Genomic DNA, 21088 nt, shown 5'->3' with positions numbered 1-21088 from the left:
TTATTTAGTGTAATTATTAATGTGATTGGACTTAAAGCTACCATTTTGATAATTGTATTCTGTTGCCTCATTTGTTCTTTGGCTTTTCTTTTTTATCTGTCTTCTTTTGGCCTAAATATTTTTATTCTATTTTACTTTTACTTATAAAAAGGCTTATAAATTACATATTTTTGTGATTTCTTTAATGTTTATAACATATATTTTTATCTTGTCATTCTCTACATTTAAATAATGTTATGCCATTTCATGTAAGTATATGAAACTTAGATCAATAGAATTCTATTTCCTTCTTCTATATTATGTGTTATTGTTGTTATACTTTTGCTTCTACATATCCTAAACATCCCACAATACAGTTTCTATTTTTGTTTTAGGCAAATGACTATCTTTTCAAATAAATAAAATAAGGACATATTTTATATTTATACTCATTTTTACTATTTTTAGTACTCTTCTTTGTATAAATCTAGTTTTTAATCTAGCACCAAATCTTCTGCTGGAAGAACTTCATTTAACACTGCCTTTAGCACAGGTCTGATGGCAAAGAATTCTCTCTGCAACTGTTGGTATGAAAATAAAAATCTCATGATGCCTTAATTTTTAAAAGTCAGTTTCATTAGGTATACAATTCTGAGTTGACAATTTCTATTTCTTAAAAAATGTCACTCCATTGCTTTCTAGAGTGCTATTTTCTTATCTTTTTCTTTGCATTAATGTTTCTCTTTTCTCTGGTGGCTTCAAGATGTTATCTTTCTCTTTGATTTTAAGCAGTTTGACTCTGTGTGTGTGTGTGTGTGTGTGTGTGTGTGTGTGTTTCTGAACTTCTTAGATCTGTGGTTTGTTTTTTTCCCCTTTAATTGTGAAAAATTTACAACCATTACCTCTTTAAATATGTCTCTCTTCTCCTGTAGGAACCCCAGTTTCGTGCACATTAAGCCAATTGCTATTGTCCCACAGCTCTTGGATGCTCTGTTCTCTCTCTTCTTCTTCCTTCCCTTCCTTCCACCCTTCCTTCCTTCGTTCCTTCCTTCCTTCCTTCCTTCCTTCCTTCCTTCCTTCCTTCCTTACGTCCTTCCTTCCTTCCTTCCTTCCTTCCTCTCTTTATTTCTTTCTTTTTACATTTGTTTATATTTATGCTTTATTTTGGAAAACTTTTATTTACCTATTCTCTAATTTACTGCTTAAACTTTTAGTAGTATCAGGTCTGCTGGTAAGCTCAGTGAAGAACACCTTTATTTATGATAGTTTTTCCCCTTCTTTTACTAGCATGTACTTGACTTTTTAAAAATTGTGTTTTCCTCTCTGCTATAATTCTCATCTATCTCACCAGATACTTTAACACATTATTCATGGCTATTTTAAAGATCTATCTGATTGTTCCAATGTGTGGCCATTTTTCTGTTTTTGCTGATTGCTTTAACTATTGACAATGAGTCTTTTCTTTTATCTTTTACTAGAGGCTGGGTGCACAAAATTTGTGCACAGGGGGTGGGGTGAGGGGGGTCCCTCAGCCCGGCCTGCAACAGTGCCAGCATCCTGCACCCTGGCCTCCTGCCAGAGGCCCCTCTCTCCCTCTGCTTGGCCAGGGTGCGGGACGCTGGGCTCATGTCACCCCAAGAGGCCCCTCCCTCCCTCCGTGAGGCCAGGACGAGGGATGTGAGCCCAGCATCCTGCCCCCCAGCCTCCTGCCAGAGGCCCCTCCCTCCCTTTATGCAGCCAGGGCGTGGGATGCTAGGTTTGCATCACCAGGGCAATGCCACCTACATCCCTCTCTGGCCGCTATGGTCACTGCCATCTTTCTTTCCTGTGGCTAATTTGGGCTTCCTCATACTGTGGTCTCAGGAAAGTTGAACTACTATTGTAGCTTTTAAGAGGCAGCATTCCAAGCAGCCAGGCATGCCGCCCCGAGTCTGTGTGCACTGCCCCAGCCTAGAGTGGCTGGGGTGGGGCAGGATGCCTGGCTTTGTCACCTTGGTGACGATGCCAGGTGTCCCGCCCTGCCTCACTCTAGCAGCTCTGCACCTGCGCACGCTGCCCAGAGGCCCTCCTTGGGCAGGGCGGGGTGGAACGCTGGCCTCCCGGCCTGGCCGCCACCATCTTTGTCGCAGAGTGACAGTCAATTTGCATATTCTGTCTTTATTAGATAGGATTTTCTTGCTTCATCTTGGGCCTTGCAGTTTTCAACTGAAAGACTGACATTTTGTGAAGGAGAACTATAGGGTCTGAGGTAAATGCCATTTATGCCGGGAAAAGTTATGCATCTTCTTTCGTGACACTCTTAGTGTTGGGAATCGACTTAATGCAGTCAGTAGGTGAGCTGGGCTTGGGTATTTTCTAGGTAGAGCTGCGCTGCGGTTGATATAGCACAGGCGTCAGGTCTTCCTGTGTTTGTTTTCCATTAGCGAGCACTCAGTGTGGTAGCGGGGAGCTGAGGCTCTTGCCCAGTGTTTGAGTCCCCTCAGAGATTTGCCACAGAAAGTGTTTCTCACCCAGCTGTTGTCCAGTGGTATATTACTTGTGCTTATTATTCAATGCTAGATATTTTGGGGGGTGGGGAAGTGTGTGTGTGTGTGTGTGTGTGTGTGTGTGTGGTACTTGTGCTTATTATTCAATGCTAGATATTTTGGGGGGTGGGGAAGTGTGTGTGTGTGTGTGTGTGTGTGTGTGTGTGTGTGTGTGTGTGTGTGTGTGGTTGGTCAGCTTTCAGCAGGATTTTTGTGCCTGGGCCTCAAGGGTGGGGCTTTCTCTCCATTTCTGTGCCTCTTTACTGTGGCAGCCAGACTCTGGGTGGTCTTATGCAGAGGGGTCCTGCCTTTCTTCCAATAACAGCAGGTCTCTTTTTGTCAAGAGATGCTAGTAGGTTCAAGTAGCATTTCACTTCTACCACTGGTTCAGCAAGAATGGATCTCTGGCTGTGTCCTCATGTCAGAGGCTTTCCTCCCCTTTCTCAGAAGCAGACAGTTTTACTTCTGTTCCTACAAGAAGCAGTGCATCTTGATCCACGCTCTGGGAGTGAGAGTTTATTTACCCTCCCTAGCAGATTAAGGCTTTTGTTTTGCAGGAGAGAACAATTCAAAGAAGCAGCACAGCTTTAACCTGGTCACCAGCAGCTGCCATTACCTCCTTTATGCCTATGCCACTGAGGGACTGTGCTACCTTGTCACTGGTGCTGCCTCAAACTTTTTGTAAGCAGGTGATGGAGGCCTGTGGATTACAGAATCTGTGTATGAACTCCCCTTGTGTCTGGCTCTACCAGTTATTCTACACTGAAACACTGGGCCACACTGGGAATTAAAAAAAAATTGTTAAACTTCAGCAGAATTTTTTTTACCCATTTTTTTGTTGCATGTCCCATGCTCTGCCAAAGCTGAATACATTTGTGTATCCTGGCTCTTCTTGAATGAGGCTTGTCCTTGGTGAAATGGCTGCTTGATTGCCCTGTGACCTCAGCTTTATGATAGGCTCAATAAAAATGATCACCTCGCAGACTATACGACTTTTTTTAAATATATTTTATTGATTTTTACAGAGAGGGAGGAAGAGGGATAGAGAGTCAGAAACATCGATGAGAGAGAAACATCGATCAGCTGCCTCCTGCACACTCCCCACTGGGTATATGCCAGCAACCCAGGTACATGTCCTTGGCCGGAATCGAGCCTGGGACCTTTGAGTCCACAGGCCGACGCTCTATCCACTGAGCCAAACCGGTTAGGGCTATATGACTTTTTTAAGGTTAGAGAAAGAGCACTGTTTTTGCATCTTTTAACAACTTCAAGAAAAAGTAAGTTCCAGTGAATGTCAGTCTAATGGGAGGTGCTTAACATTCTAAAGCTATGTTTTCACTATTTCTCTAGCTCCCTCCTCAAGCTTATGCGCCTCTTCTATTTTGATGTCTTGCTGGAAGCATGGAACCACTGCTCAGATGGCTAGTGGTAAATGTAGAGGAAGCCATGGTGCCCTTGCACGGGCTATGGAAAAACACAGAGTTTATAATTATTTAAATCCATTTCATTAAAAATTTAAAGATATAACATTTTCTTTCTCTTATGAACAATATGGTAGATAGCCAGAATATCAATCAAATGATAAATTAGGCAAGTGTGAAAAGATAACAGATGGAAGAAAGCAGGAAAGATAGATGCTGACAGTCTCACTTAGATGAGGTAGAAGAACTTTGGAAATCAAGTTTCATCAGGTTAGGCAATGCTCTCTTTCTCTGTCATAACCTTGGCAAGTGTTCTAGACAGGGGTGGTTTGGTAGAATATTCTCCAACCACAAAATAGGACAGCTTTGAAGAATAAGACACCTGATACCCATCTCTACAAATGCGGTGATAAATATAAGTGACATTTAGCCATCTTAATAACATAAATAACGCTCGCAAATGTGGAGCCAGATTTTCTACTGGAAAAGATAACGTTTGGGTTTTACATGGGTTTGTTAACTCTTTGCAACTAGACAACCAGGGGCACTTGGCTTTGCCAGATGATATGATAGAAATGAGAATCCTATGTCTGCAAAATCTTTTTTAATTAGGTGCTTGATTGTGGGTTTCCCTACTAGATCATTTGGCATGTCCCCCACAATATTCTTTTCATCTGTAATAAGAGACTCTTGAGATAGTGGGGATTTGATTGATATCCTATGAGAAATCTGCACCTTTAATATTTTTCCTAATAAATGAGGAAGTTAAGAACAATCTGAACAATCTACAGTGTCATCACTGGACCTTTTCCTTGATATAGGGGAGTAACCTATGTAAGCTGAAAAACATTGCTAATTGTCTAACTTCTTATTTCATTTTGAGGGGGAAGGGCATAAAGTCCTGTCCAGTTGTATTATCTTCTACAGACCAACTTCCTTGACAATCAAGCAATCAATCAAACAAACAAAAAACAGATCTGGAACTGTTTTGGTGCTTTATTTTATTTCTCCATTTTATTTCCCATGCTTTATTTTAAAGGAAGAGACCATACAATTCCTATTAAGAGACTTGGTCGAAAGAGCCCCTTTCAATTTTGTTCCTGTCCTCCATAAATTTTCAAATCAATTCTCTGTATGATCTACATCTGCAAGGAGCTACAGAAGTTGCAAGAAAAAAAAAAACCCTCAAAGAAAGATTTGATTGTGTTCATTAATACTAAACTTACATAAACCAGGATGTGACTCAATCTATTTTGAAAGGATATTTAACATTAAAGGTTAAAACAAAAAGAAACTTCTAGCTAACCTTCAATTAACCATAGCTGCCTGGCACTTTGTTATTAATCAAGATTTTACTCATTCTTGCATTATTTTTATGACATTCAATTTTATTTGGTTTCTTCAATATATTCCTCAGAGGTGAAATAGCTCTTTTTTTTGGATGGAAATCAAATCAAAGTGTGGAAGGCTTCCTGTGTGACCTTCATAAAGTCGTCTCCCTGTGATTCTTTTTTAATTTTTAAAATGACAATAATGATGTCTATTCTACTGTGCTGTGGAGGAAAGGAATGGAATCCTGCAGAGAAGCAGGGTAGTGTTGAAAAGACTAAAGGTTTAGAGCCAGGTAAATATGGTTTCACCGAGTAACACTGGGCATTAACATCTCTAAGCCTCCATTTCCTCAACAGTAAAATACAGATGTAAATCCTAGTTGCAATATTGTGATTTAGATGAATTAATGTCTGTAAAGGATGTGGTATATAAAAGGGGAAAAAAACCGATAGTTGCTATGAATGTTTATGTTCCTTCAAATTTATGTTAAATCCTAATGCCCAGTGTAGTGGACCTGGGGCCTTTGGAAGGGATTGGGTCATGAGGGCAGAGCTCTCTTAAATGGAATTAGTGCCCTTATAAGTGAGACCCTAGAGCAGTGCTTCTCAACCTTGGCTGCACATTAGAATCACCTGGGAATCTTTTTAAAATCCTGATTCCTGGGCCTCATCCTCCGGAAATTCTGTTTCTTTGTTATGGGTTGGGGCCACAACATTAGTAACAAAGAAACAGAATTTCTGGAGGATGAGGCCCAGAAATCAGGATTTTAAAAAGATTCCCAGGTGATTCTAATGTGCAGCCAAGGTTGAGAACCACTGCCCTAGAGAGTTCCCTCATCTTCTCCAACATGTGGGTCTAGGAAGCAGGCTCTCACCAGACATTGAACTTGCTAGTGCTATGATCTTGGGCTGTCCAGCTTCCAGAGTGGTGAGAAATAAATGTTTGTTCATTTGTTTTTCAAGTTGCTTGGTGGAGCCCATGAAGATTTGTGTTTATAAGTGACCCATTGTCTGGTATTTTGTTATAGCATCGAGCCTAAACAGACAAGGACAGTAGATTTTTTCAATTGAGAGAAGACCCTGAATATGAATACAAAGAAATAGGAGAACCAGCATTAGGCCTTGTGTTTTAATATTGTTTTTTTGTCTTTGCTGGAAAAGTTTCTTTCTCTTTATTCAATATCCATGCCTATAATTATGTACTCTAAATCTAGTTACTCACTTAAAAAATTCTTTTGGGGTAAGAGATCAACTAAAGGACTTGTATGCATGCATATAAGCATAACCAGTGGACATAAGACATTGGGGGATAGGGGAGGCTAGGGGACTGTCTAGGGCGGGGGGATAAAATGGACACATATGTAATACCCTTTGTAATACTTTAAGCAATAAAAGAAAAAGAAAAAGAAAAAAAAAGAAAAATTCTTAATCAGTTTTTAAAAAAAATCATGATCAAGGTCCATGCTAGGCTTCTTCAGAATCTTGCCCCACACTTTTTGTTTCTCTCAGAAAAATAAAAAAAAAAATAATAATAATTTGGGTGTTGGAAGAGAATGACATAATTTTATTCTAAAGCAGTGGTTCTGAAACCACTTTATATCTGATTCTCCTGGGTAACTCAATAATTCCCAGATTCAGGGTCCTTACCCCTGATTCAGTAAATATGAAGTGTAGCAATAGAATCTGTATTTCCTCAAGTAAATAAAGATTTTTTGTAATTGTGGTAAAATACACTTAACATAAAATTTACCATCTTAGTCATTTTCAAGTGTAAAAGTGAGTGACATTCTCTCTACTCAATTTTTTGTGCAACCATTACTACCTTTCATCTCCAGGATGCTTGCAAAACTGAAACTGTATACACATTAAATAAACAGTAATGCTCCATTCTTCCCCCAGCCCTTGGCAACCACCATTCTATTTTCTGTCTCTATGAATTTGACTATTCTAGCTGTCTGAAACAAGTGGAATCATACAGTAGTTGTCCTTTTGTGAGTGGCATATTTCACTTAGCATAACATTCTTAAGATTCATTCATGTAGCCTGTGTGAAAATTTCCTCTGTTAAAAGCTGAATAATAGTCCATTGTTTGTATATAACACATTCTGTTTATCTATTCATCCATCAATGGATAGTGCCCCAACTGACTTTATTTTTTAAATATGGAGTGCATCACAAATTTGTCCGTGTGCCATGGTAATCGTCTCTGCTTGTACCAAGTTTAGTGTATCACTGCCAAACTGAGCACTCCAACTGATTTTGAAAACCACGGATAAGGCAGTTTTTCTAACCACACATTGATGAGATCAATTTAATTGAGTGACCAATATTTTATAAAGATATAGAATGAAAAATAAAATATTTAGACTAGAATAAAATAGAACATGTAAAAATTATAATAAGAAAGTGTATTATTTCAAAAATTTTGTTTCTGTATATGTGTGTGTTTGTTGTGGGTAAGGGTGGTGTGTATCCTATGTCAGGACATAAAATGCATTTCTTATAGTTGCTCTCAATCAAAGAATGTGAAAGCCACCTGTTCAAAGAACCAGAAATTAGAACATGATTGAATGATAACTAAATTAATGTAATGCTCTCAGCTTGAAATGTGCTATAGAATAACGGTAGTCATGATTTTACTTATTTAAAGTAAGAGAATGGGAAAATAAAAATAAAAGATTGAGAACCTCTTTCTGTGAGATTGGACTCCAGACTTTATCATGGAGATTTGAATGTTGCTCATCAATGAATCATTTTCATAACACTGTATCAGGAGTCATGTATGAATTTAGCATCTCTCTAAAACACTATGCTCTTATAGACTCCAGAAGTAGATAAAGAATTGCTAGCAGCAGTGATGAAGAGGTGTGAGTGCCACCAGCGATTCGGGATTCTGTTCCAGCTCCGGAAACATACTATCAAAATCAAATTAATTTCTCCCCTTTGGCGTTGTTCTCAAGCATATGTGGTTTTTAAATTGTTGTGATGACTTCCATCACTTTATCAAAAATATACAGGATATATTTATCTAAGGTAAATATGATTTTACTTGGTATGTTTTCTCAAATAACAACACACAATATGCATCAGAAAACAAGTCAATTATATAATAATATTACTGTTTGTGAATTGTATTTAGTTCTGCCAGAATTTATGAAAGATATATGTTTAACTGATGTAAATGTTTATATTAGATCATATGGAACATAGTGATTCATCTGCCTTTTAGAAATGTGTGGAACTCCTGTTCATCCTCAGCAGAGCTATTTTATTTTTTAAATATATTTTTATTGATTTCAGAGAAGAAGGAAGGAGAGAGAGAAACATCAAAGATGAGAGAGAATCATTGGTCTGCCTCCTGCACGCCCCACATTGTGGATTGAGCACACAGTCTGGGAATGTGCCTTGATGGGGAATCAAACCATGACCACCTGGTTCATAGGTTGATACTCAACCACTAAGCCATGCTCGGTCAGAGAGCTATTTTATATTGCCTTGAATGTTTAGTATATAGTTCCACCAAAAACCTGTGAGTTGCTTGATGCTGACACTGGCATTAATGCAGGGAAACATGCTATTCCCTATTAACCTAAGTTCATGCTTTTAGTTCATAGGGAAGAAGGTGGGATAGATGGCTAGATAAGTAGATGGATGATAGATATATGGATAGATAGATAGATGATAGGTGGTAATGTATAAAAATGACATAGTCTAAATGTGAAGTTACCTTTAAAAATTATAAGTGGAGACACAATTAGGCTTTAAATACATAATGAGAATTTTATTCAGAACTATAATACTAGTTTATAAGAACATTTTTATTGCATTTGTTCATGAATCCTCAGCACTGTGTGAAAAAGACCAAACTGTTTACATTTTACAGGAAGGAAAACAGATACCAACATTAAGAGCCTTGCTGATTCCCAGGCTCTGGATGTACCAGTCAGGAATCAGCTCCTGTGGTACAGCTTCAAGTGCAGGCAACGTCCCACTCAACTGCTGCATCAGGCATGCAGAATTCTTTACTGCCGTTGGGTTTGCCCTTAGAATCCCCCAATTTCAGGGTGAAACTGTTTGGCTAAATAGTTAAACCCTAACTAAGAAATTACTCATAATTACCACAAACTTCTAAATGAAAAATACAGAGCCAAACAACCTGATTCTTTGCCTGTTTTGCACAAATGCAGAGGTTTCCAAACCCAGGTGATATTCAGAATCAGCTTCAGGGCTTTGGGGAAATATAGATTTCTGGGCAACACCCAGACTTATATATTGTTTTGGTGGAAAGCCAAATAAAAAAATAATAGACATCTTCTCCAAAGAGGTCATACAGAAGGCCAATAGACCAAGGAAAAGGTGCTCAATGTCACTAATCATCAGATAAATGCAAATTAAAACCACAAGGAAATCTCACCTTACACCTGTCAGAATGGTTACCATCAATAAATCAACAAACAGCAAGTGCTGGTGATAATGTTGAGAAAAGGGAACCTGAGTGCACTGTTGGTGGGATTGCACATTGGTGCAGCCACTGTGGAGAACAGCATGGAGGTTCCTCAAAAAAATAAAAAATAGAACTACCTTATGACCCAGCAAACCCACTTCTGGCATTTATCTGAAGACATTTGGAACACTAATTTGAAAAGATATATGCATCCCTATGTTCACTGCAGCATTATTTACAACAGCCAAGATGTGGAAGCAACCTAAGTGCCCATTGATAGATGACTGGATAAGGTGGATATAATATACATATACAATGGAATAGTATTTGGCCATGAAAGAAATGAAATGTTACCATTGTGACAACATGGATGGACCTAGAAGGTGTTATGATAAGTGGAATAAGTCATTCAGAGAAAGACAAATACTATATAATTGCACTTATAAGTAGAATCTAAACTAAAAAAATAAATGAACAAACAAAACAGAAAGAGGCTCATAGACACAAAGAATAGACTGATGGCTGTCAGAGAGGAGAGGAGTTGGTAGGCTGGGTGAGAAAAGTGAAAGGATTGGCAGTTACAAAATAGACATGGGGATGTAAAGTACAGCATAGAGAACGTAGTCAATAATATTGTTAAGAACTATGCATGACGTCAGATGGGTACTAGACTTATTCTTCTGAAGGACTGGAAAGTACTAATAATAGTATAGTTTTATTCAAACTGTTCAGAATGTGAATATAATTTCTTCAAAATGTAAATTAAAGCAAATGCAAGAGATGAAAAAATTCAAGATTCTTATGGTTTCAAAATACTTTTTTGCAATAAAATATTTCAAATCTCAATTAAAATTAAAGTCAAAATATAAATCATACTTAATGTGTACTAGAAAGTTAGGTCAAAACAATTTTAACACCTACATTTTTACATTTAATAAATTACAAAATTGAATCTTGTAAGATACTTTTATGAAAATAAAACTATATGTATCTATTTGCAATTCTATTTACCAATGTAATGAATAAGATCTCAATTCATATATGCATATATATATGCACATTTAGAATAACATTAATTGTCTAATATTGTGAAATGTTTTTCAGCCACTATGTGCACCTGTTACAAATACCATGGTGATTTGTCAGTAACTTCAGAAACATGATTTGGAACACAAAGAGAGGCTGGAAGGTGGATATTTGGCACCACTTGGAATTTATTCTTCATTATGCAAGAATCTCCTGCATTCTCCTCTTCTGGGAGGAGGAATGGATTTGCCTTTCCTTCCTCCTGAGTGCTGCTCCCACTCAACCCTTCTTGGTCCTCTGAAGCAGTGGGTCCCTGAGTCTGCCACACAGTGAGCATTCCTGGTATTCAGGCCCAACAGCTTTTTGTTTTGAGGCCAAGGGAAGAGAAGTGGAGGAGCGCCTGGGTTGGACCCAAGCAGTTTTAGGTAGGCGTGGATCTTTAGGGTTACAGGTTGGTACAGTTCTGCTGTACTTGGCAGTTGCAGGGCTCCCTGAAGTGCGGACTCATAGCAGGGCCTCTCTCACCTGGATCTACCCCCAGTAATGGAGAATAAAGCGAAGAGAACAGTAACATAATGATTTCAACTTCATATACTTGTCAACTCCATATACTTGTGGCAGGAAGTCTGAAGTCACCACTCCTCCATTTCAGCGGAAGCTGCCTGTAATAGAACTGCAGGCTTGTTCCATCTGTCTGTCTTCTCTCACTAGACATCGTCCTATGGCAAATATGTAGATATTCACTTTGAATATATGGGAGGGAGAAATCACATTCAATAATGCTTTTTTTTTTTTTTCAGATAATTCACACTGCAGTTTGGAAACAAATACATTGAAATATTGTATATCATAGTAGTTCAACTCAGTTACTTTCATGACCCTTGATTTAAAACGTTTATTAATTAGGCAGTGTGTTTTACTTAGCAACAACAACAAAGACTATAATGATGTTTTATCTCTTTTAAAGATTCCCTGGCCCTTTAAATAAAAACCAAACCACTTTATTATTTTAAAGGGCTCTAAACAGAGAAAACTTGAAAAAAGAAACTTTAGTTGAGATACATTCAGATAACAATAATCTGAAAAGAAAGATTAAAGCCAGTTAATTATTCTCCCAGGTGCTTTACACAGTAAGTTCACTGGTTTGGGTTCAAAACCCTGGCTGGAGCTCATTTCTTTCATGTTTTTCTCTCTTTTTTGAGAACTTCAAACTCCTAATTAAACAGTTTCCATTTTTTCATAATAGTTACAGATGAGTCAGTGCTTAAGAGAATTGACTGATCTTAATTGGGAATCAGAGCTCCGAGAGGTCTTTCATTTCCACCTTCTTAAACTGCCGACTCACTGGGTGGCTTGGTCACCGAAACATATAATGATTTAAAATGTCTAATAATGTTCCTAATTTGAGAAAGTTCAGAATGACTCAAAACCCAAATGTGTACCGAATATCAGCCGTCACGTTCCAGGCTCCTGCTGACACAGTGAGGGCAGAGGTTGAGACAGAAATGAAACCTGAAGTTAATATTGCTGTCACGCTGGTAGACAGAGATCAGGCAGAGCGAGTCCTCTCAGCTTGAACAGGAGGAGGGTCATAACTCTTTGTTTGGCTGCTCCAGAGGCCAGCAGACTTATCCTATGCGGGGCCAAATCTTTGTGGGATCCCTTGTGGTCCCCAAAGTTCAGGCCCTTTATTCTAGGAGATTGAAGAAATTATTTCATGGTATTGTGCGTGTCAATGACTTGAGCTGTCACAAAGCTAAGAGCCTGTGACATATTATTGCCATAGCAATAGTCTGCAGTAAACCTACAGAATTTCCTCCAAATGTTGAGTCCTAAGAATGCAAGCCAAGGAGGAACTACACAACCATTTGGTATATTCCAAGAGGCAGCATGAGAATGAAAAGTAGCAGAATGTGCCACCAAATTATGCCGTTTTGGCATAAGGATTATTTTGAGCTGAAGGCAATTGAGAAGAAGCAGATATAGGAAAAGCTCTTTGCCCTCCTCCTACTTGCCTAAAAGCAGGGCATACATTTGTAAAGGTGCCTCCCCACCCACCTCTCTACCATGAAGAAGGGAAGTAATCACTGGAGAACATCCTAGAACCATATCAGCCCTAAAACAACATCAGAGTAATCTGCATAGCAGGCCTGGCTAACACCAGCCCACATCTACCATTAGTTTCCCAATATATTTGCCTTCCCACAATTTACCATCCCTAGAAATTCAAAGTTCTTTTCCTTGGTCTCCACATTTCTCTAAAAATTTGTTCTTCTGTTAAGATGCTATTTAAACCCAAATTCTAACCACCTTTTGCTAAGTACTCCCAGGTGTGTGTACAATGGGCATGTTCAGAAACTTCTGTGCTTTTTCTCTTATTAATCTGTCTTTTCTTAGGCTACTTGATAGGACATGAGAATATTAGAGGGGTGATGGAAATCTTTGAAATTCTACTTATCTCAGGCTATCTTCAGGATCTTCTAATGTATAACCGGGATGAAGAATCACTAGTAGGATCCTTGTATTTTAGATCTAGAAAGGAAGCAGTAGGTGTTTTCCCACCTTCTTTGAGAAATGTGGGAGTGTTGTTTTAGGAAATAAAATCTGTATATGTTTATTAGGCTACTAATTGTTTTTCTCAATAATTAGCCTTATTTTTGGAAGGAATTTCCCTAGTGGTTGTCTGTAGGTGTTTGTATTTGGACACCGTCACAGCCTATCTGTGTTTGGGTATGTGCCTAGAGGGATTTGGGGAGCGGCAGTTATCAGGCAAGCCTGGGACCAGATTAACCCAGAAATCCCTACTTATTGAAGCTGAGATTTTACTACTTTAATTTTCAATCAGGAAAATCAGGACTTGAAGAGATTGAAGGCTTTTGCAAAGCCATATCCTATCTAATAATAGACAAACATGGTAATTCACTGTACCTCTGACACGCCTCCCATTGTCTAATCAGGGCAATATGCAAATTAACTGCCAACCAAGATGGCAGCCGGCAGCCAGGCAGCTGAAGCGAACAGGAGGCTTGCTTGCTCCAGTGATGGAGGAAGCCAAGGGTTCCCGCCTGCCGCCACGCAGCTCTGAGCTGTACTCTAAGCAACTATGTTGCAATTATAGAAGCTAAACAATCCCTAGAAACCTGCTTTCAGCCAGCCGGGCCTTAGAGCTGGAGTTGCAACAGTGTTTCAATTATAGAAGCTAAACAAAACCCAGATACCTGCTTTCAGCAGCCGAGGTCTCAGAGCTGGATCCAAGCCTCAGAGCTAAAGCCAGCTCTCAGCTCCAGTGACAGCCATAGAAGGTAAATAAATTCCAGAATAAAAAGAAAAAAGAAAAAAAGGAGAGGTTGGGAGCTTCAGTCACCTGCCAGCCTGAAACGGCCCTCAGCTCCTTACCCAGACTGGTCAGGCACCCCAGTGGGGACCCCCACCCTGAAGGGGGTGTGACCAGCTGCAAACAGCCATCATCCCCTCATCCAGGCTGGCCAGGCACCCAAGCGGAACCCCCACCCTGATCTGGACTCCCTTCAGGGCAAACCAGCTGGCCCCTACCCGTGCACCAGGCCTCTATCCTATATAGTAACAGGGTAATACGCAAACTGACCCTAACAGCAGAAGGACTGGGAATGACTGGTCACTATGACACACACTGACCACCAGGTGGCAGACGCTCAATGCAGGAGCAGCCCTCTGGTGGTCAGGGTGCTCTCACATGGGAGGAGCTCTGCTCAGCCACAAGCCAGGCTGATGGCTGCCAGTACAGCGGTGGTGGTGGGAGCCTCTCCTGCCTCCTCAGCAGTGCAAAGGATGTCTGACTGCAGTTAAGGCCTGCTCCCCGCTGGCAAGTGGACATCCCCCGAGGGCTGCCGGGCTGCCAGAGGGACGTCTGATTGCCATCTTAGGCCCAATCCCCCGGGGAGCGGGCCTAAGCCAGCAGGTGGTCATCCCCAAGGGGTCCCAGACTGCGAGAGGGCACAGGCCAGCTGAGGGAGCCCCCCTTCCACCTGAGTGCAATTTTTGTGCACCGGGCCTCTAGTCTATATGTATAAAAGGCTAATATGCAAAGTGTCCCCTTGAGAGTTTGACCAGGAGACCGGGAGTTTGATTGCTTGCTACAACATGTGCTGACCACCAGTAGGTGGTGCAGAATGAAGAAAGGCCCTGGCAGGGGAAGTGAGGCTCTGGCCGGCAGCTGCCAGCCAGCAGCCAGAAGGAAGGCCCTGGCCAGCAGCTGGAAGACCTTGATCGGCTCTGATCGCTGGCCAGGTCTAGGGACCCTACCTGTGTATGAATTTCGTGCACCAGGCCTCTAGTAAGTATCATAAAAGAATCACTACACCTGTTAAAAACTCAGCTTTTGCCGAAACCGGTTTGGCTCAGTGCATAGAGCGTCGGCCTGCGGACTGAGGGGTCCCAGGTTCAATTCCGGTCAAGGGCATGTACCTTGGTTGTGGGCACATCCCCAGTGGGGGATGTGCAGGAGGTGGCTAATCGATGTTTCTCTCTCATCGATGTTTCTGACTCTCTATCTCTCTCCCTTCCTCTCTGTAAAAAATCAATAAAATATATTAAAAAAAAAAAACAACTCAGCTTTTAACATTTATCTTCTGGGGAAATGATCTGTATTTTGTGCAGTCTATTTTTATTTCTTTTGAATCATTGTTACATCATTTTAACTTGAGGGGGAAAATATGTGATCCAGTCTAAATTATGTACTTTTACAGAGCTGGTTAAATTTCTGTAAGGATAAGGGGTGTTTGAATGGTGAGGCCCTACATGCACTTTGTAGGGTAGTTTTTAACAAAAGAGGAAAAGGTTGGGTTTGAATCTAGTACAAAAGTTCAGGGTATTAAGACTTGAGATTTCATAACCTGGGGTCAGAACTGAGCTATTCTAAGTCTTCAAATCCTAGAGACAGAATTTTAAGAGAACTAGGTGTATTTTTTTTTTTTTTTTTTACTTTTTAAGGTCCCTGATAAAAAAAAACAAAGCCATCTTTCATAGTCTCCTTCACTATTGATAAGCCCTGTTTAAAGAATGAGTATGTTTATTTTTGCTGAACTATAAATTGGCATATTTAATTAATTCTTAATTATCAGTGGTTACAGGGAAGGGGGAAAATTATGACAATAAAATGATAATCATTTTAGCCATGGGAAAAAAATTTAAACTATTCTCTACATTCCTGGTTCCTTAAGCCAGACCTATTTACGTGCACAGCTTGCTAGTTCCTGACTTTAGAATCACACAAACATTTTTTATTCTTTTACTTATGATTTCTTTTCTTCTGACTTGTGTCCTTCTGACCCTGACATTTGACTTCATCATTTACTCTTAGATTTCGACTTCTGATCTCACAATGTTAAATGATCTTTCTGGCTCTTTTGTCACCCTGGGCCTTGGCACAGTTGCACAGTTTTTACTTACTGTATTTATTTCTAAAGATTTAGTGTCTGCTATTTTCTTGGTGAGTATTTCAGACTCCACTTCTGATTAAAGAGATCATCTCAAAGTGGTGGCCTGACTTGGCCAGTTTTAGCTTCTCTTTAAAAGGTGAAAGTGAGGAAATAGTCATTACTGACTAGATTAATAATCTAGCTCACCCCTCACTTACTCATCTGTCTTTCACCTACCCTGACTTCCTGTGGTAGCCCCTTAGGGAGAGGGAGACCTCAAAGGGAACCTTCACCCCATTTCAGTCTCAGCATCTCAACCATTACCTGTTTTGCCTAGGTAAGTTCCAAAAAGTAGTTTTGTTTGAACAAATGCTACTGCAAATTAAAAAATGTTGATGACTATGGATCTGGTTCAGTCTAGTATAACTCCACTTGAGGAAACAGAGGCCCAAAGGAGTTAAGTGGGTAATATCTCGAGAAGGCCTACGTCTTTCAGCTCTTTGGCCAATACTCTTCCCACTAACCCACAAATGGCATTGTGTCCAAGCAATGAAATAATGGCAGTCACAATCACCCTACTGCTCTAAGTAACTTGATAAATAACAATATGTGGATTTCATATTAACAAATTGTTAAACAAATTTTCTAATTTCACGTTCATATATATAAGAAGCCTGTAGTATTTTTGTCATTTCTCAGAAATTAATGAACATTTCACTGTTTTGTATTCCATAAGAATTTAGATGCAAGATGAAGAGAATACTAAGATAAATAAAATGTGTTCCCCGAACTTAAAAAGCTCATTTTTTAATGATATAGTCTATTTTGGGAAAGCCTGGAATCATAGACACTCAAGACTGAAAGCTGCTTAATATAATTTGCTTCAAACAATTTGTTCAATTTAACCAACAAATATTGTTGCATGAATAAATGAATAATGTTGACACACAATATTTCCATTTAATTATCTAAGAATTTATGACTCTTTTTATACTTGTCTATAATGCATTAGACATGACATTATAAAAATAAAATTATGAGTATATTAGGAAGTAATTTTATACATTTCCATTATTAGAAGCTATCATTTTTTCTTTAATTTCTTAAAATATTTATGAAAAATAGCATTTAATAATCTCTAAATTGCATCTCATATTTCCAAATATATGAGAATCTAATATTGAGTCAGTTGCCATTGATAATTTATATAAATAATTCCTAAGTACAATGAATTGGCTTAGTAAACATTTGGTATGTATTTATATATATTTTCATGAGCATTTCTATTATATTAATTCCTTTACTAATTTAACAAAGAATTGACTCAGATTTTATTATTTGCCAGACACTGTGCTAGGAATTAGGTTCTCCTCTCAGTCCCCTTAAGGAACTTACAGCCTAGTAACAGACAGGTTCTTCTGTCTTACATTTTCTTCTCAGATAAAATAATGATTGTGCTTGGGAAAAAAAAGATGGTATAAACAAATTATAAATGTATAAATATATAATGAAAGAAAACACTCTCATTATAAAGCAAACACATCTATTTCAGAATAAAATACACCTTGAATGCCTTTTGAATTTGCCGAGAAAAATAAGCTCTTTTGCTGTACAAACATATGGGGATAAACCCTATAAACTAATATAAGAGCTATAAAGATCCATTAAAATAACAATTTTTTAAAATGAAATCATATGTTGGATAGATTTACCAGCCACCAAGCTAAAAGTAGGAGTAACAAAATCTCTATAACTCATAAAATCAACCTATTTCCCTTCTAGTGAAAGTGGCAAAGGAAGCATTATTGACTCATTTGCAAACTTATACATAGTAATTTCTGTTTTGATATTTGCTCTTTCTCACCGCCCTAACATGGCATCATCTAGTTTGCCTCAGGTAATCATGCAAAGGAGGCCACTTTTGGGGGAGTTATCAAGACTCCAGTGAAGGGAATCAAACCCATCAAAGAAGAGGAAGTGATGCATTGAATTGTTTCATAATAACATTCATTTCTCAGTGACCTTCCACCATGCAATCTGATTAAGAAAAAAATCAGCACAATGTGCAACTCTCTCAGTGAGTGCGAGCAGAAAAAAAGATACAAGGTGTTATCAAGGAGGTTTTCCATGTGTTGTCACCTGGCTAGAGATTTAGGTCATGGCAGTTGAAATCATATTGAGCCTCGGTGCCCCGCGCGCCTATTAAACATCAGTTAGTGTGTAGATGTGTCCTCAGCTGGCAGGCGAGAAGGTCTAAAGTTCAGATTGCTTCAAGAAGTCATAATGAAGCCACAAGAGCCATGTTCTTTATGAGAGAAATGTCAGCTCTTGGAAAGTCTCTTAAACTGTAAAGGACACTTCATTACCTAGAAGAACTGACTTAATATACTTTGCAAATGACTTCATAACATTCAATTTTTGAGAATCATTTCCATTCTTTTATCCACAGTACATAGGGAAATTAGCTAAAATATTTATCTTTGCTTCTCTCTAAGTTTTATAGCACTACTCAAAAACTAATTAGACTCTGGCAATTAAATCCTGCATATATGCTTCTCTTTTTCCCCTCTCAAGGTTTACTTGTTATGCAACTTTATAACACAGAGTGGCCTACTTAAAGGATATTAGTTTAGATTTTTTTTATTTTTTTGTCAAGCATATTTACTTTTTTATGTATATCTGACAGGTGCTTAGGAAAAAAAAAATGGAGGAAGCCAATCACTAAAATCAGTAAGCATCTAATAAAATATGATTCAAAGTAGGAGGAAAATTTCTCATCATTTGTAAGAGGCAGGTAGGAGTCCTCTTACAAATGTCCCACAAACCTTGGATCTACCCGAAAATGCAAGGACTGCTATGGGGCAAGTTCAAGTATAATATTCACCTATAACATGAATCTGTAAATTTAGGGCAAATATGTTTACCCCCCACCAAGGTGTTTTAAACTGTGTCTTCATGTCTTCATGACTTGCTCCCTTTATCATTCTCCTTTTTGGAATTACTTGTGCTGGTTGTTGGCTTCCTCTTTTGCGTTGTGGATGGCTCTTGGGCTACTTTCCAAAATGGGGATACCTTCCTGGTTTAGCAAGACTCAGTGGTGCGGAAGTTAGTTTAACTCTGCTCTTAGCCCAGAGATAAAACGGTTTCTTTCCTTTGACAATTTTACCTCTGGGGGATTCCCTATGGCCACCTGAGTGGCAAGATCATGAGGGTAGTGATTAGGAGGTGCGTCTGTTATAAATCTTCCAAGGAGCCTTTTTGTTTGTTTTATCTGGGTTTTAGACTAAAGGCCAAATATGTTCAAATAGCTTGCAAGTGATTTGGTCCATCTCACCAGACCTGGGACATTCCACTGCAATGTTTGTGGCCACAGCCACATGAAGAGTGATGTTTTGCAGTGGTGGGTATTCTATTCAAATTTTCTTCAAGAATGTGGTGGTAGGAAGATACTTGCTAAATATTGAAGACCTGGACTACCAAACAGAAGAAAAAAATAGGCCCTGACTGGTTTGGCTCAGTGGATAGAGCGTCGCCCTGCGGGCTGAAGGGTCCCGGGTTCGATTCTGGCCAAGGGCATGTACCTTGGTTGCGGGCACATCCCCAGTCGGGGGTATGCAAGAGGCAGCTGATCGATGTTTCTCTCTCATCGATGTTTCTAACTCTCTATCCCTCTCCCTTCCTCTCTGTGAAAAATCAATAAAATATATTTTTTTAAAAAAATAGAAGAAATAAAAGAACCTAATTTCTCCTACTTCAAAATAAATGGAAACAATGAAAAAAACACAAAATTTTATCATAAACAATACCAGGGAAATGCTTGATTACTCTTAGAGCTTGTGTATGTATATCAGTGAGAGAAGTCTACCTGGTTATAAACATACACACAAAAATGTAGGAATTAGAGCTAAGATTTCTAATGAAATGTATTAGGAAAAACAGAGAAGACATTGACCCTATTATCTGCACATTGCCAACCAGGCATAGACATAGCTGACTATAAGAATAAAAAAGGGCTGAGAAGTCAGAGCTAGAAATATCCTCATGTCCAGATATTGTAAATTTGTATTTATCCATTTAATCAATAATAAAACTAGAGGCCCAATGCATGAAATTTGTGCAAGGGGCTTGACTCTCGCAGCCGTGGCAGCTTGCCTCGGCCCTTGCAGCCCCTGTTTCGTCTGGAAGGTCGTCTGGAAGGTTGTTTGGCTGTGTGGTCTAATTAGCATATTACGCCTTTATTATTATAGATATTTCAGTGCCTCTATTCCAAGGTACTAAACTGATCCTGTGAATGACGTAAAAATGCATCAGACATGATTCAAGCAGTTACTCATGTATAAGTGGAATAAGATATTTACACAAATAACAAGACTACTATCTGGGTAATACAGATCAAGGACTGTGGAAAGAAGGGATTGAACTAGGCCCCTAAAAGCTGGATCAAATCAATAATGGGCATGAACCCTCATGCACTATTGGTGAGATTGTAAATTGGTACAGCCACTATGGAAAACAGTATGGAGGTTCTGCAAAAAAATTAAAAATAGAGCTACCATATGACCCAGCAATTCCACTTCTGGGTATTTATTTGAAGAATTCAAAACACTGGTTTAAAAAAATATATGTACCCCTATGTTCACTGCAGCATTATTTTTACTTATTTATTTATTTAAAAAATCTTTATTGTTGAAAGTATTACAAATGTCCCTCTTTCCCCCCCATTGACCCCTTCTGGACCACCCCCACCCCCCAACCCAGGCCATCACCACCCTGTTGTCTGTGTCCAGGGTTATGTATATATGTATACAAGTTCTTTGGTTGATCTCTTCCCACCAACCCACCCACCACCACCTTCCCCCTGAGATTCAACAGTCTGTTCCATGCTTCTATGTCTCTGGATCTATTTGTTTATCAGTTTGTTTTATTCATTACATTCTACATATGAATGAGATCATGTGATACTTGT

This window comes from Myotis myotis, unplaced genomic scaffold (genome assembly GCF_014108235.1).
Source record: "Myotis myotis isolate mMyoMyo1 unplaced genomic scaffold, mMyoMyo1.p scaffold_m19_p_2, whole genome shotgun sequence".
Lineage (NCBI taxonomy): Eukaryota > Metazoa > Chordata > Mammalia > Chiroptera > Vespertilionidae > Myotis > Myotis myotis.
Note: the sequence above shows the minus strand (reverse complement) of the source record.